The sequence below is a fragment of the Melospiza georgiana genome, chromosome 1 (assembly GCF_028018845.1).
Source record: "Melospiza georgiana isolate bMelGeo1 chromosome 1, bMelGeo1.pri, whole genome shotgun sequence".
NCBI lineage: Eukaryota > Metazoa > Chordata > Aves > Passeriformes > Passerellidae > Melospiza > Melospiza georgiana.
Genome location: NC_080430.1, coordinates 129,399,948 through 129,415,230, shown reverse-complemented (window position 1 = coordinate 129,415,230; position 15,283 = coordinate 129,399,948).

The window sequence follows — 15,283 nt, the reverse complement described above, 5'->3', positions numbered from 1 at the left end:
CTTGATACCATGTACCAACCTGGAATTATGGAACAGCAGAGGCCTTTCCCAGTCTTATCCTAATATGTCACTTGCTTAGTTCAGAAGCTGTGTCCCAAGCATCTATTGCAATTACATGAAGAATTGTTACATCCTTGGCAATACCATGTAGAGTTCAGTAAACAAATATTACTTACTCTGAAGGAAAAAACACTTTTGGTGTCACTTAATTCATATTCAGATAACTTGAAAGAGAATTATAGTGGGACAGTCCTAAAAGAAGTAGCCTGGATCACTTACTCCAATTCACTACAATCATAGATTATATGATTGTATTTCTTTTATTTCAGCCTTTACCAGATGCATTGCATTAGGCAGATTTAACATAAAAGAGCATGTTTATCATACATCGTCAGGTTCATCAACTGAAAGTAAATTTCTGTAATATTCTCATGGGGAGAAAAAAAAGGCTATTGTTGAAGTTCCAGGCAGGAGAAAATTTAAATAATATTCAGTGTTTGCAGAGACAAAAATGGTAGCATATGCTCAAAAGAAGAGGAAAAACACTTCTGTTGCTTTTTTTTACCTAATCTCTTAAGTCAGGTGTTGAAATATAGGCTAGATCTGTTTGGAGGGTAAAGTCAAAGACAGAGGCAGATTTGGTTTTAATGCCATTCTACATCCTTTTTGAAAAGAAACTTTAAATGATTGAGGGACAAGGGGAAGAAATTTCTGAGGTCTTTCCAGCCAATGACCTTCTCAGAAAGCCTTTTTTCTTGTCTTTCCCTTATGGCCATGCTTCAAGCCTTTCTATGGGTGTCCTTGCTCCCAGCAGCAGCAGCAGCAGCAGCAGCTCCCTATCAGCCTTGGTGCCCCTCCCAGGCCCACAGACACCCATAGAAATACTTTGTTTGCCCACATCCTCCAGGTACATCATTCACTGCTGTGGTGTCTGTGACCCATGTTTGATAATTGTCTATTTGTTGTTCTTAAGAAGGGCTCAGGAGACCAACTGACCCAGCTTAATTAGTTTATTGATTAGTACCATAAAGTCCATAACCAATTAGTGAGAGTAAAGTTATTAATGTCCAATTCTGTGATAGTTTGCTATCACAAATGGGGATGCAGCCATGCAGCAGAACAAAGCAAACACACGATACAGCTCATCATAGCCCCATGTGTACCCTCCCTTCTTTCCCAGATCACATGAGAAATCCTTCCACTGTGTGCCGTTCTGTTCCCATCTTCCCTAACACAGACAGGAGAACATAGCATTCTGGGTTTATTCTGTCTGGCTTCTATTACAAAAGGAATAACTGACCTAGCCCCTAGAAGAGAGATTACCAGCACTTTAACTGCTAAAAAAAATGACTGCTGTGAAATGGAGTGTAGCACGAATGCAAAACATTTTGAGGATGTAAAACAGAGTAACAAGACTTTGGATAACAGGGCAATAGATCGTATTCAATATCGTTCTGAATGAGATTTAGTTATATCTATCATAAAAATAGGTTTTTTATACTGTGAAATTCATAGTCATATGTTAATGCTTTAGTAGGGAATTAAGCATGGTGTTTTACAATAGTAGTTAAAGTTAAAGAAGGAATTACAGAATACAGACAGGATGGAGTAATCATTTGTGCACTAATAGCAAGCAGGCTGTTCTTTCCCTACATAGGAAGAAAGGTCTCTATGCTGTAAATGTTATATTTTTATATATTTTGAGGTGTTCTGTTTCAGCCATTAGGCACATCTTCATAAAGGAAATTTTCTATTCCTTTAATATCACTGCAAATAGCTGGAGCTATCAACAGGTTGTACAATTAAATGGCTATGTTAAACAGGATGGACTTACAGGATTGCTTCTAACAAAACCCAACAGGAGCAAGAGAAACTCATCTGCATTGAAATATGATTGAGTATGATCAGAATCTGTAAGCCACATCATTAAATACAGTTCTCAGTTTACAATGGCAGAGAGATTTCTTGTTCTGTTTCCAGGACACAGCTTATTCTGCCTCCTTGTTACAGCTTTTCTCTCAAGACTTTTGATCATTACCTTTTGTAAGGATTACACAGTGACATTCAGTATAGGGGAGTCCAATAATTTCTTTCTATTCCAGTTTTGTAACTTTATTGGGATTTGATGATGAATGTTTTGATAGTACTATCATATTTTACTGCAGACCTCATAGTTCTTAAGAGGTAAGCAAATCTACTGTGGCATTATATTAGCCAGGACTTTGTTCTCACCAAAACAGGGACAGAAGGGGTACTGTATTTGAAAAGGCTTCAGCAACACTCTTGGAGCTGAAAACAGATATATTGAAATTAATTTGATGAAAATAAGTTAATTATCCAGTTTCATTGAGGAAAATTGATTCACAGAGGAGAGGCAATGTGGGGGGTTCATTACTGCAGTATTTCTTGCCTGAGTTCATTGATGCCTTGCTCTCATGTGGTGAGTTGGAGTCTCAGCCTGAGATGCTAATTCATGATGATGCTGCAGTGCAGCTCATTTCTGAATGTATGTTCTAATGCTGTGCTAATGGTTCATTCTTTCTCATGACAGAGTGGTTGTGCTCCAGAAAAGGGTATAAAAACATGATCATAAGTAACCCATATGATTCCAAGCTTGGAGTATTCAGTGACATACAAAGAACATGAAAAAGATGGTACATTTTGCTGTATTTTTCCAGAAAATGGGTTGGCATCTTGTGTAAAACCCACGAGGAATTATTAAACAGAGAAGGATGAAATAGTGAGCTCTGATGAAGGAATAAATAGCAAAATAAAACCTAGTGGAAATCAGATGTTTAACCCTTTGCAAACAGAGGAGAACAATTTGTCAGAGGAACCAACGCTCTCTTCAGTCTGTGCAATTGCTTGTTGGAATGGAAATTTATTATAAAAGTGGTAGAACTGCTTTCTTTCCCTTTTTTTTTTTTTTTCTGAGGTCTTCCTAGAAATTTGCAGGTGATGAGAGAAGCCTTCATTCTAATAAAAGAATAGGCAGGCTTACTGATTGGAGAAAATTACATGAAGTTTTTTAATCAAAGTCTCTGTGGTCTGCTGTCTGATTTTCTAGGCCAGATGTCAAATGTTTTTCACTGATGTCGATGTTGAAGTAATCACTAAGCCAATTCCAAGAATGAGCAAGTGAGACTGTAATAACATTTCATTTCAGTATTACATAAGCTTTTTTTTCCCAGCTATGAACAAAGTAACAAGACCCCTCTGATTCAATATAATTACACAAACTATTACTTTGAAATTTGTGAGACAGTTTTATGTGTGGGCAATTGCTCTATACATATATATGGGAGGTTTCAGTACAAAATGCAAAAACACATTTACAAAGTTTTATATTTTTAAACATTTACATTTAATTTAAAACATAATTACATTTTTCATATTTAATCTATTTTATTAAGTTTATCTTTGCTGCTACAGAATTAACCAGTAATTTGAAAGGCAAGAATTTTCTAGAAAAAAGAATTTGCAGTTTGAAAATAGGGAAAGAAAGAAGTAGCTGGCTCAATGGATGATGTACCTCAGTGAGTGAATCTCAGCTGAATATTGTGATACTGTGGCATTAGATTAAATATGTTATAGTTTTATGTAAAATATAATCAAAGATACTCATAGTGATGTGGAGAATTAGTCAAGTAGAACTCAAAACTTACGGAAAACATCTATAGATGTTTCAAGAGGAAAGTGGTGATATAATGACACAAAAAAATGTCACAGATAAGTAGACAAAAAGGCAAATCTAACTAATATGAAGCTATATAAAATGCTCAGACTAATCTTATTCTATGGGCAAATTAATAAATTAATGGGTAAATTAATATGGATAATAATTAATACAAAGGTACTCAGGAGGCACATTGATCCTTAGCAGAAACTAAAAAAATGCTAATGTTGCCTCTTTCACTACAATCCCTGTCTTTATTGAACAGATATTTTGATTATATGTCTTCCATGTGCTTTTTCCAATACATATTTGGTGAGCAGCTATCCAATTTGCTGTTCCTTCACTGGTGAAAAGCTGTTGCTTAGAGAGAATTTCATATTCTTTCATGGGCTTTGCCATGGTGTTTGGTACCATAGCAGTTCCATAAGCTGTGATGACATCATGAGGTTTTCAGACTGCTTTTCTGAGAAGGAGCATTATCTGTGCTCATTTTGCAGAAGGGTAATATTTGCAGAAGGCATGGAGAGATTGACACCAATATGTGTTACTGCTTTCTGGTACCCCTCCAGGATTGTGCTTTAGAATCCTTCGCCACACTTTGTTCAAAGATCAGCTTGGTCCCTACGCACAGTTGGGATGTTATTTGCAGTGTCTGTAGTTTCAGCTGATGCCTCCTGCATATAAAGCCTGTGTACACACAGGGTATGAGCAGAAGCCAAGGTCTCATGGGACAGTCCAGCTCCTCTTGCTGGGCACACAGGAGTGACAGGACTCCCAAGCCTGCAGCCCAGCATCGCTGCTGGCTCCAGCTGTAAAACTGCACCTCTCCAGGGTCTGTGATCTGATCCAAATTAATTTGGCAATTAATTTAGGCAAGACAGAAAGACTCATTTCAAGGATGGGGGCACTAGATCTTCTAAGGAAAGGTCACTAGAACAATTTAATGAGGCTTGGGAGCCCTTGAAGACATACCATGTGCTTTTTCTGAGATACAGTGGAGTCTCCTTTGGCTCATATTTCCTAAGTTTATTCAGTCTGAGAGAGCTACACAACAGGAAAACTTACATTTCAAAACCCAAGCCTAAAGTCTGAGAAATATGTCAGAATGTGAAGAAAGAATATTAAAATAGGAGGTATCATACCAGATTCAAAGCAAGAAGTACTACCAGTCCTATCCCTAGAAACAGACAGAATATAAACAAGTTGGAGAAATATTGTAACAGTATAAAGCCTTTAAAAATATAAGTGCTTTCAGTTTAGTCATAGTGATCCCCAGGGACAATTCTGGGTCCTGCAATCCTGACTTAGTATACCAAGAACCTCAGAGGACAGTGAATGCAAGATTTAATATATAGTGAATAAGTAGGTCAGTTAGAAAAGTTAACATTTCATTCATAAGCTCAGACATGATCTTCTACTATAGACCAACACCATAATATAAAAATTTTCCCATAAAATGAGCAGTTTTGTGATTAAGACACCAGCTCTGAGCTCCAGCATTCAGTGATACCATTCTGTTTTATCAGGCAAAACCATTTTCATGTGCTACCTATACAGCAAGGACCAAAAAATCTGCAGTTATTGAGATAGTCAACTGCCACTTTGATAGTGTAATGCTGAATTAAACTAAAAACTTGGAGACACATGTGGCTAGATACTATTGCATAAAACAACAGTTCTCCAGAACTGCCTTGTGCAAAAATTTGCATGTGCACAGCAGTCTTTGCACACCCAAGTGTTGGTATACAGAAATCATAAATGTTTGCTTGCAGCTTAGGCCCTAAATGAGAATTATAATAATCAAATCTACTCTTCCAGATTGGAAAAAAAAATGGAAAAATTAGTATCACAGCTAAAAATGTTGAGGATAATAAGGTTGCATTCCAGGACATAGGTCTGATTCCATTTATGTGTACTTCATGACAAAGAACCTGTTCCCTTTAAGGTTAATAAAAAGTGGCACATTGAACCATCTAGCTTTTTCAAATACAACCTCTTTAAGCAAAACTTCTTGAAAATCATATCTAGTATAACTCCTTAGGCCATGTAAAAAAATCCCTTCAATAAATAATGAATAATTTCCATTCTTTATCAATTTTTCAATATTTCTGCCTCTTCACTTGCTAGTTGAAAATAGCTAATTTTCTTTTAATCTGTGTTGAAATTGTTCCCTCAATTTTTTGTGAATTTTTGTTTCTCCACAATTTCTTATTTCAGCTGTTTTCTTAGTTACAATGGGTCACTGGAGACTCATATAATTGTTTCTTACTCTCTAGTTGGATGTGTGAAATTGTAGATAGAGAGCCTCTGATGTGAAAGCTCCTGGAAAATAAATACCTGCAATTGTTGAGCAGGCAGCATTAAAATATGTTTTATGAGATGTTCATGGCAATAAAAAGACACTTCCAGAAAGTATACGGGAAGAAAAACCCTGGTATGAAAACATGCCCAAATCATTTTTTATTTTGTGTAAGTATTTATGGAAATAGTATTTGCTGTAGCGGGCTAGAACTTACCCAAACAATATTTTTCCTACTCTTCAGGGAACCAGAGAAATAACACATAACTAAATCATTCAAAAGACGCATTTTTGTTAAAATATTACTGTTTCAATATTTTGAAGACACAAATTGGTCAAAACCTGATGATCATGACACAATCAAACATGTCAAAGCCCATACTGGTGAATGCAGACAGAACATGTAAAATAGCGCCAGTAAAAGGGTAGGCATGTAGTTGTACCTAATATCCCCAAAATATGACTTTCAGAGTCTTACATAAACTTTGGAAGCAGAATATTTTGCCTTATTCTTGGTAAGAAAGACTGCAAATACTACTCCAAACACATTCTTAATAAGCCTTCCCATAGCCAGAAAAATAAAGCTACAATTGGGAGGTCACCAGAAGGAGGAGGATGACAGAACAGGTAGCTCATGCTCCGTGTACTGGCTCTGACCATTGAGTTTCTTCTTCCATCTGCTCTGCTTTCTCCCCTCTCCTATCTCTGTCTGTAACATAAACAGCAGGACCTTGGCTCTCTGAGTGTGGACTGTGGCAATTTTCCCAAATGAGACAGCAGATCTTCCCAGTGTTCTGTGAACAGAGCCACAGCTCAAGTTTAGTAACTACTCCCTGCAGATGGAAAAGTAAAAAGCTTACTGAGGGAAGCTGAGACTGAGGAGAAGTTTCCATATGAAGAGCTCAGGGAAAATCACATCAGCCCATTACAGGACAGGAATGGTCACCTCACAGACAGGAAGACCTGAGACCATAGTGTTTCACACATTCTCTGCCTCTGTTTCCAACACGGAGGATGGACCAAGGAGGTCTCAAGTGCCCTGAGCTGGAGAACCATGTCAGCGAGAATGATCAGCTCCCAGCCTACCTGAGATTGTGCACGCTCTGCTGCTCCAGCTGGATGGCTACAAATCTCAAGGGCCTCTTGGGATTCATCCAGCAATCCTAAAAGAGCTAGCTGATGTCATTGCAAAATCAAATTCCTCCAGAGAACCGGAAACCTCCTGAATCACTGGTCCACTGCCCATTTTGAGAAGGATACAGGGCTGTCTGGCTGGCCTGTTTGAGGGGGCTTGGATGAAAAACATTAATGTTTCTAAGTATCAAGACTTTTGTGAATGGGGAAACTGTTTTCAGCCCAAAGGCTGCCAGAATGTGGGTGGGAGAAAGAAATCTGTTTTAAAAAAAGGATGTGGTTTTGAGAGATAGAACAAGAAGTTTGGTTTCAATGAGATGTAAAAGCAAGACAACTGCAGAAAAAATAGATTATGATCATCAAGGTGTTAGAACAAAGGAAGAGAATGGTTTCTTGTAGCATTTTATAGCAACCAGTCTTAGGGACAGTCAAAATGGTAGATGCACACTCATAAAGGTATATTCTATATATTGAAGCTATAAGCATGAATTGCAGGCAATTTTAACCAAGAAGATGGCTAAAAGAAAAATATCGTTCTCCACCAGAAACATATAAAAACTAACAGTTTGAAAGGAGACAGCTAACAAGTCCTTGTTAATGAATTAAGATTAATAAAATGAGGTATTAGCTTTTGGAAAGTTAGGAACAGTCTCGCCCTGTACTTTGTATTGAGCAATAATGTCTGTTTGCTGAACTGATCCACGCACAGCATTGAGCCTTGCTACTTCCTTTTATTCAGAGTGATGTTTTTGCTAATGCATTTTCCCCTCGGGTGTATTTTCCAAAGTGACTCCTCCCTAACTCCTGCTGGCCTTTCTATTGCCAGCAAATGAAGTCATGACTTACCATCTTGGGTGACTGGACAACACATTCTTACTGGGGCTGCCACAAAGCTGTGCTACTGCCACCCTTCAGACCACTCTGGGTGACATGTTTAACCATGTCTGTACCAGAGGCACAGCTGTCAGTTGATTATTGCTGTTTTGGTGAGCTTTTTATGTGTCATTGTGTTACAAGAAGGCTCATTTCACAGAGCATGCATCCCATCAGAAAGGCACCTTTTCTTACATTAGCTGCAAAATTCATTTTACACAGCCTGTTTTAGTCCATCATGGCTGTATTGTGTACTTTGCATTAAGTAGAGGACATGCTGTTCTAAATTTTGTGTGATGTTTTCTAGATGTTGTGAAAGGTGGTCTAGCAGTGCAATCCTGATCATGGTCCCACCTTTTTCTCAGTCTGAGTAATCAAAGCAATTCCACTAATCCCTTCACAGAGATGAGAGCAGCTTAGTTGTGTTCACAATAATGGCTTGCTGTTTTTCAACTGGGGCTTTATTCAAAAAATGCTGTCTGAGGCAAAAGGACACTTTGGGGGTACAGCCTTGAAAATTTGGCACCTCAGTGAATTTAATATTTCTGCACTGTCCTGCACTATCATTTCATTAAAAGATGGATTTTTTTGGTCATATCCAAAAGCCACAAAAACTCTGCAGGTTTCTTGGTGGAATTCAGGGACTCATGATTCAGGCAAGACTGATTTAGGATTTGAATTTCCTTATGGACATTTCCAAGAATGACTGAAAAGATGGCTGCAGATGACAAACACCTTGTTATTAGGAATGTTCCAGAGGAGTTATTATACTTCTATAAAATCTTCTTGCCTTCTGGAATAAATTATAGTTAGTCTTCCGACACAAATCATAGTTAATGGCAAGTTGAACATAAGCCAGGGGTGCCCTGGCAGCCAGGAAGGCCAAGTGTGTCCTGGGGTGACCAGGCACAGCATCACCAGCCAGGCAAGGGAGGGGATTGTCCTGCTCTGCTCTGAGCTGGGGCAGCCTCACCTTGAGTGCTGGGGCAGTTTTGGGCACCACAATAAAAGAAAGACATTAAACTATTAAAGATTGTCCAAAGAAAGGCAGCAAAGATGGTGAAGGACCTTGAGGGGAAACTGTATGAGGAGTGGCTGAGGTCACTTGGTCTGTTCAGCCTGGAGAGGAGGAGACTGAGGGGAGACCTCATCACAGTCTACAACTTCCTCATGAGGAGCAGAGGAGGGGCAGACACTGATCTCATCTCTGTGGTGACCGGTGACAGAACGTGAGACAGTGGCCTGAAACTGTGTCAGGAGAGGTTTAGTTTGGATAATAGATAAAGTTTCTTTCCCCAGAGCATGGTCAGGCACTGGAACAGGCTTTCCAGGGAAGTGGTCACAGCACCAAGCCTGACAGAGCTCAAGCAGCGTTTGGGAAATAGACTCAGGCTCACGGTGTGACTCTTGGGCATGGTCCTGTGCAGGGCCAGGAGTCAGACTCAATGATCCTTGTGGGTCCCTTCCTACTAAGCATGTTTTGCCATTCTGTGATTTTAAACCTGAGCTGATATCTCTGTAAAAGCCTACCAGTATATTAAAAATTAGTTACTCCTTCAAACCACCAAATATGATACACATAGTACTGGTGGAGAAAAAGGATTTCTGGTGTTTTTAAACTGTTAAAACTTAGTTTGACTGTCTTGACCAGTATTTGGGAGCTGAGCAGTGCAGAGGAATTAATTTTCTCCTCTTACAGTCCCTTAATCACTGTCCAGGACATGTTCCAGTGTTGATGACAACTGCAAGCCCCAAAAGATGGCCTTTACAACAGAGAGCAGGATAAGCAGCCCTGCAGCCAATTGCTCCTAACTCTCAGAATAGTGAAGATGGCTTCACTCCAAAATTATCACAGCAGAGACCACAGAGATGGGAAGATAAAAGTTCCCTGGGTAAGCTGCTAACAATGCAGACCATTTTGCTGTGCAGAGGCAAGGCACCTGTGTTCCCACGACGTCACTGCAATAAAGGCCAGGGCTGATCCTTCATGGGTGCTCTTTATTATCATATATCAGGTGTCACCTGCAATTTCATGTCTCGGGCAGTAAGAGAGGATCCATCTGTCATCTTCCAGTGAATCTCAGTGAAATTTCTTTTCTTTTGAAACTGACACCATTAGATTGGTGAAGCAGATATAAGATAGGCCAGATGTTAAAAATAATTCCAAAATCCTTAAGGAATTTTTAAAAAAATGGTTTTGTTGGAATGGAATTGATTTACTGCCACATTTACTTCATGAACAGAGACTGTATTTCATTCAGTATGATGCAACTAAACAATAGATATGCCTGGATTTATTCTGCTCATCACATAAGGTCTCCAAAGGGTCTAAATAATTTGTAACCCTTTAAAATTAATAGCTGAACAGGCCAGTGTAAAATTGGCAGGTGAAGATAAAAAAGCTCACTCAATATTTTACACTTTATTTTCCAGCTTTTCTTCTGTACTGGAAGACTTTATGGTGTCACTACTGAAATCCCAGCACAGCTTTGTGGCACAGAGGTTTCCCACACTTATTTTCTCATGGATGCAGCAGGCTCCTAGATGCAGCTCCAGGCCTATGCTATGAGCCGCTGCATCTCTTACTGTACCTTTATGGCATCCACAGGAAAACAGAGGAAAAGCCTTTCTCATCTGCTCCATGTCATGCCCTACTACTGAAGTAAAAGTTACGATCAGCTCCTCTTTCACTTCAAAAAATTTTCAGGAGCTTAGAAGAGTGTTCAAGGCTGATCAGGCTCCACTTCTGCCATCTTTTCTCCAACTGTGTGATGGCAGGGGTATTGTTTAGAGAAGCAATAGCACTTGGTAAGAAAAACTGCAGTATGGCAATTAAAAAAATAATAATTGCAACAAGGCATTTTATGGTACTGTTATGATTGCCACTATCAATTTCAACAGTTGCAAATTGTTGGGAAAACTTTATAGTGTTATCCAAGATGCTGACTTACCTATACTAATAAAAGGTGGCAAAACTAATGTTGCACTATGTGACTGAAATTAACTTTGCTATTTTAAAGGTTATTTTACGTTAATATTTGATGTATGCTGTTCCTTAATTTTAGTAATAAAATAATTTTTGTAAGGCTTGAATTTAACTTTTATTCTGGCTATATATGCATAGAACCTTTATTCAAGAAATTAAAATAAATCGGGTTTCAAACCTCACATTCACATTTATGGCTAAGTTTAGCATCACCTTAAGAGATGAAGAAGGGAAAGCTGAAGATGAGCTGATTAGTGTATCATCCAGGTTTTGCTGTCAGAAAAAATTAGGCTGGAACTTTTAACACTACACACAAAAAGGAACAATAAAATAATACAGTTATATTTTTCCACAATTCATTTTCCATTCTTTGGTACCAGATTTTCTTGTCTCTAAATTTGAATGTCATTGTGTAAATTGCGTACATTGTATATATTATGCACATTTTTTAAGCTGAAAAAGATTTTCAACCTGGCCCCTCACTGTATTTATGAGGTATAACCAGGTGCACCAGCCTAATTCATACAGCAAATGTGTGTGTGGAAGCACAGGTTGCATAGACTATGCAGCTCTTCAACTGTAAATCTCAGTTCCTTTTGGGGGAAATGACATCTACGACCTGGACTTTTTTTTCAACCAGTAGAGTCAGCTCAGTAGTCCCTTCTGATGTCCTGGGAAGTTTGTTTTTCTGCTTAGTCATCCAAACCCTTCAACAGGGAAAATTTGGATCCTGTGACTCGGCTTCACAAAAGCTCTGTCCACACAGCCAAAATGATCTCTTAGGAATCAGAACAAATTAATAAAATTAGTGTTAGCAAGTCATTGTGCCTTATTTCTGAATAAACTCTAATATAAAATGTTATAGTATTACCATATTATTAATTGGTTACTGTATAGAGTCTGCCATTCATATCAGAGGAGAAAAAGTTATTAGACGTGATGTCTATTTAAAGGTAAGATTTTCAGGAAGTCCTGGTAGATTGCAAACTTCAATCTCTATTCCATAATGAGCATGTTGATGGAATGCTGTAGTAAAGAATTGTCATGTCTTATTATAAAGATATTCTTGAGAATAAGACACTTGTATTTTAAGACGTCATTAAGGCAATTATTACTATTAGATAAAATTTAGAAATTTTAATATTAAATTGGTAGAAAGAAATTATGTCTCACTAACTTAAAGAACAGTTCTTTTGTGGAGTCAGTGAACAGAGATAGATAAAAGTGACCAAATTCTCTTAGCATACCTTGAACACTAAAAAAAAAAATCTTCCAACAAAGGTCTATTAAAATCTTAACTCTCATGGTTCTAAGTCATCTGAAAGTAGCAGAAATGAATAGTTATTTTTTCCAATGCAAGCAGTTAACAGAGGAGTTCCTTACAGATAACTGTAGAGACTTTGTTATTTAATATATTTATCAATACAGTGAAAGATTGTTTGTTACAGAAATAATGGTCTAAAATTATTCAGATCACTTAAAATGAAAGCTGAGAAGACTTGTGGAGGATGTCACCACACTCTGAATGAGAAATAAAATGGCAGATTAAATTTATACTGATGATCAGTAATTTATGTAAATAAGTTAAAAAATATAGGCTATAAACTAGACATTGCTATTCAAGAAAAAGATCCTGCAAGTTAGAAAAATGATATGAAAATATAATTTCCTTCACAATAACCAAAAAAAGAAAATAAATATTAAGAATTATTCGGAAACAAATAAAGTGCACAGCAAAATCTATCATGCCATTGCACAGACACACAGGACTCTTACATATTAAACAGTGAACAATTTGGAAATAGTAATAAAATGAAATAAAAATGTAATAAAATAAACAGTGAGTTATTTAACCTGAAAAATTATATAGTAGAACTAGAAAAAGTAGAGACAAGAAAAAAGTACAAACCAACTTTTTATGAGAAAAGGCTAACTGGAAAATTACTTTTCATGTTGGGAGAGGAATAAGTGTAGGGAAACATTAATTAATGTCCATGAAATCATGAAAGATGCAGAAAGTGAAAGGAGAATGTTTATTCACTATTCATGTAGCAGAAAAACTTTTATCAATTAAAATCCATGCAAATTTTTACACAGAAGAAAGTTCTTTACACATTCACCCAGTCAGTTCTACAGTTTGAGTGAAACCAGAATGTAGTGGAAGCCTAATGTATTAGTCTGTAAAAAAAAAGGAATTAGGCACATTTTTTTGTGAGAATATTCTAATAGAATTGCCAAGCTCAAGGAAGTGGATTCCTTTTCCAGCTCAGAAAGTCTGAAGACTTCCATTGCGAGGGAGGATTTGCCTTGTTTTCACAGTGGACTCCTTTGAAAAGTGGACTCCTTTTTTCAAGTGTCCTCCATCTGTGTAGACAGCCAAAATAGGATTGGATGAGATGCTTTTCTTGTGAGAAATACTGCTGGTATTGTGAATTTCTAAGGTTTTACTGTTTCTCATAAAAATGAGTACTCCATCCAGTTTATTAAAAATAATTCAGAATACAATGGATATTATTTTTTCCAAAAGTGGTGGATTTGCATGTGCACAGTTTTTGATTGGCTTCACTGTTATTAATCCTGTTGCCCCCATTCTGACCAATGTCACTTTTACACACTGGTACTTGAAACACCTCTTTTTTCATGGTTGGAATTGGCGTGACACAGATCAGCTTGAACTCCCTGCTGAGCAGAAATGTTAATGGGAGAAGTAATAAACCAAGGTTGTGGGTTCAATCTCTGTATGAATCACTTACTTAGGAGTTGGACTTGATGGTCCTTGTGAGTCCCTTCCAACACAGAATATTCTGTGAATCTGTAAATTTGGATGTTGTGTCCCTTTCATCTGTGGCTCTAACAAGGCAAGCAGTGAATGAGTCTGCCCTTTTGGCAGTGGACAGGTGTAACAGAACTCCAACCCTGAAAATATCAGATCCTACCAAAGGGAAAACAGCCTTGATCCACCATCTTTACAGTAGACAAGCAAAAGAGAAACATGGACATATATGCTTGTTTTAGAGGAGTTTGCTTATGTCTTTGCACTGCAGTGAAAGTTTTCAGTAACATTTTCAAGTTGATTAGATTTGGTTAGGGTATCTATGATAGCATAGGGGATGGGTCTTTATCAAAAACAAAGTTTAAAAGCTATGTTGGAAAGACAGTGTTGCTGTCCCATATTTTGAGTCTACTGTGTTACTCTCAGCAGGTCACTTCCCTGTCTTGTGCTTTGATGGTACCACTTGACTGCCTTTGGCGATCCTTTCAAAACATTCTTGGTGTCAGCGCAAAAAGCTCCTTTGTTCGCATTTTTATTCACCTGTAATCTCAGAATTAGGCAACCTGGAAAAGAAGCTATTGATGGTGTCTTTCTGAGCTTAAAGAAAAATACAGACAGTAATGTCTCTGTATAAAAGCAAATAGATGTTGCCTACCCTAAGAAAGTTCCACTTCTTAATAAACAGGTTAAATTGTTTCACATTATTTTTTTTCTTACTAAGTCTTATACCAAGAGAAAACTTTCAAAACTTTTTTGATCAGAAATGCAAATTCTTATCCATCCTTGCTTTTTAATTAACTTTTTAATTTTCAAATACAAAGATAGTGTTGATGATGACTGGTAAGCTTGGGCTGAGAGATGTACTGATCTAGTGCTGTTCTTTTGAAAACTGCAGAGAAATGAATCTCAGGGTACAAATGAAATGATAATTGGGATTTCAGTTCATCAGGGTTCAATTCAAAAAAATAAATGTTCAGTTTCACAGATTGTTTCTCAAAGTCTTCTTCTGTAACACATAATTTTTCAAGACTCAAATGATAGTTAAGTTTATTATATTTTTTTCTAATATTACCATTGTCTCAATCCAAGAAAGGTGCCGTCAGGATCAGAACCTCATTGTGTTTAACATCAGGAGCAAGGACAAGGAATAGTCACCCTTTTCAAACCCAGACAGCTGCTTTTAGAGCTCTAAATCACCTTCTGAAGGCTCCTAACTTGACTACATAGGGAAACTGAAGTCCTAAATACAAGTGCCTGTCCTTCATGTAAATGGTTACAAGAACCTGAAGCAGACTATTTAAATAATAGAATCCATATGCACCAGAGTAAAGATGAACTAAGATCCGTTCCTTACTGAAGGAAAAAAAAAGCTGATGAAAATTAATTAATAAATAAAGGCCCCTAATGTAAATTATTTACTTAACATATGTCATGTCTGGGCAGAGAAGAAAGTAAGATGTGCCTTGAGATCCACAAAGCCATTAACTGGCTGTGCCTACTCTTTTAAGATCTGGAGTTCTGGAGCTCCATATCTGAAACACA